This window comes from Rutidosis leptorrhynchoides, chromosome 11, assembly GCF_046630445.1.
Source record: "Rutidosis leptorrhynchoides isolate AG116_Rl617_1_P2 chromosome 11, CSIRO_AGI_Rlap_v1, whole genome shotgun sequence".
NCBI classification, from domain to species: domain Eukaryota; kingdom Viridiplantae; phylum Streptophyta; class Magnoliopsida; order Asterales; family Asteraceae; genus Rutidosis; species Rutidosis leptorrhynchoides.
In genome coordinates, this window is record NC_092343.1 from 24,453,252 (window position 1) to 24,456,651 (window position 3,400).

Genomic DNA, 3,400 nt, shown 5'->3' on the forward strand with positions numbered 1-3,400 from the left:
CCAAAAGTTATTCATAAAGTTGGTCTCGCAGGGACCAAAAAGTAGATCACGCAGATCCAAAAGTTATTCATAAGCTTGGTCTCACATGGACTAATTAGTAGATCACGTAGATCCAAAAGTTGTTCATAAGCTTGGTCTAGCAGAGACCAATTAGTAGATCACGTAGATCCAAAAGTTGTTCATAAGTTTGGTCTCGCAGGGACCAATTAGTAGATCTCGCAGATCTAAAAGTTGTTCATAAGCTTGGTCTCACATGGACCAATTAGTAGATCACGTAGATCCAAAAGTTGTTCAAAGTTTGCCCCAAAGACAAGTTGTGTTTATAATTGTCAGTTAGGGACTTAGTCGGACATAGCCGGGTATAGCATAGTTTAAAGTTGGTACTTGTGTCTAGCTTGTAAAACAGTTATAAAAGTTGTGCATGTATTCTCAGCCCAAAAATGTAAAGAATAAAAGGGAATCAAATAAACTCACAAAAAATCAGTTTTAGTATTTGTATTCATTTCATAAAAACAGTTATAAAAGTAGCGCATGTATTCTCAGCCCAAAAATGTAAAGAGTAAAAGGGAGCATATGAAAACTCACGAAAATCAGTTTTAGTATTTGTATTCATTTCATAAAAATAGTTATAAAAGTAGCGCATGTATTCTCAGCCCAAAAATATAGATAAAAGGGAACTATGAAAACCCATGAAAAATCAGTTTTAGTATTTGTATTCATTTCATAAAAACAGTTATAAAAGTAGCGCATGTATTCTCAGCCCAAAAATATAGATAAAAGGGAACTATGAAAACTCACAATACGATATAATAGTTTGTAGTAATTATGTGTATGATGGCACTGAACAAGTGCGGAGTTGTCCTCGGATTCACGAACCTATATCAAGTATATATATTAACACATATACTTGTAATCGAAAAATTTTATATATATTATTTCAATCGTTATATATTTCTGTATATATATATATATATATATATATATATATACACACACTTATATATACATTCTATATTCTATATATAAGTATTTGTTTGATAAAATAATATTAATAATGATAATGAATAATGAGTTGTATTATTTTGTAACAACAATAATAATACTAGTAGTAAAAATGATAATAATCATAATAAGGTTTTAAAAATAATAATAATAATAATAATAATAATAATAATAATAATAATAATAATAATAATAATAATAATAATAATAATAATAATATAGTTTTGATGATAGCAAAAATGTTAATTTTTGTAAAAATGATAATAACGATAATAATTTTTAATAATAACAATACTAATAATAATAATTATGCCTATGTTAAAAATGATAATAATAGTATTTATTAAGAATTATACGAATAATAATAACAATGATAATCATAATAGTTTGTATTTTTTTCAAAATAATAATAATAATAATAATTCTAATCATAATAATGATAATAATATTTAAAATGATAATAATAATGATATAATACTACTAATAATCTTAATGATATTTATAATAATACTTACAAAGTTAGTGATAATAATACTAATAGTATAATACTAGTAATAATGATAATAATAATAATATTAGTTATATTAGTGATAATAATAATTATGTTTTTAATATTAGTAATAATAATAACAACAACAATAACAATAATAATAATAATAATAATAATAATAATAATAATAATAATAATAATAATAATAATAATAATAATAATAATAATAATAATAATAATAATAATAATAATAATAATAATAATAATAATAATAATATGAGAAACTACCTTAGGAGCTTTCTAAAAAAAATGCCCAGGACGAGACTCGAACCCGCGACCTCTCGCTAACCCTTAACACCCAACACCACTCGTCTGTGCTTGTTTATCTGGTTTATTACCCCGATTAAATTATATATCCTTTAACTATCTGTCTCGCTATTTCTTCTTCTTCATAAATCAATCGATCCAAGCCATTTAATCTTAATATCAAACACTAAATTGATTTTAGGATTTCATAACAGCACATAAACTCTTGTAATTGTTATTTAACAACACTTAGAAAAAAAGAAAGAAGAAAGAAAAAAAATTAAAAAATAAAAATAAAAAGGCCACGAACAGCTACTGCTGTCGCTACTCTTTTAAAAAAAAAACAATATTGATTTTTGATTTTGAGGACATTTTAAATCAAACTTTCTACACGAATTATGTTTAAAATTACTCCTAGAAACTATACAAATCGTCAATTTAATCTGAATCATCAAAATAAACTCAAATTTGATCAAGAACAATTTGTTGACTTTTAAATTCAAAAACTTTGACTCAAGAATTCGAATTAGTTTTGAAGAATTGAGAGATGATATTTTGCAGATAATTTGAGTGAACGATTCCTAACAATACTGCAATATTAGATTTTGAAATGGATTTCGTTTTCGTGGTTTGGTTAAAAAGCTCAAGAACAGGGATTACGAAAAAAAAAAATATACATATATATAAATTTATGTATGAATTCGTTTGTATCCTATTGATAATGTAATCCACTGGTTTTATAACAAAAATTTAAGAGCTCGATCACTAAAGATCAAAAACAAGGCCAGTAGCGTATAAAAAAATAGTTCACAGTAATTAAAAAAAACTCACGATTGAATAAAATAAAAAGCAGAATGATTTTTAATAAGTATAAAAATCAAAAGCTGTTAGTTCATGATTTTTGACTTTTTTATTATTATTTGATATTAGTAATTAATATTTATAATAATAATACTAATAATAATAATTATTATTATTATATTAATAATAATAATAATATTTTTATTACTAATGATAATAATAATAATATAAATAACGATAATTATCAATAATAATATTATTATAAATAAGTGGTATTAATATAACAATAATAATAATACTAATAATAATATTAGTAATGATAATAATAATAATTCTTAAATAACAATACTAAATATAATGATAATTGCAAATAATAATAATTAATGGTAATAGTAATAATTATATTAATGAAATATTAATAAATTGTTTTATAATGGCAATAATAATAATGATATTTCATTATATTAATATTAAGTATTTATAAAAATCTTAATAATTTTAGTAAAAGTGATAATACTATTAATGTTATTAATAATTATTAATAATAATAACATTAATAATATTTGTAGTAATAATACTTGTAAAAATGATATTAATAATAATATTAATATAACGAATTAATATTAATGAATAATGGTTCGTAAATCGTCGAAATTAGTAGAGGTTAGGTTTAAATTTAATCGGAAATTTTCGGGTTGTTATAGTACCTACCCGTTAAAAGAAATTTCGTCCCGAAATTTAGTTGTTGCCATCAATCGGCGTTGTTCGTACATAGACGAGGATATTTACGTTTTGTTTGGT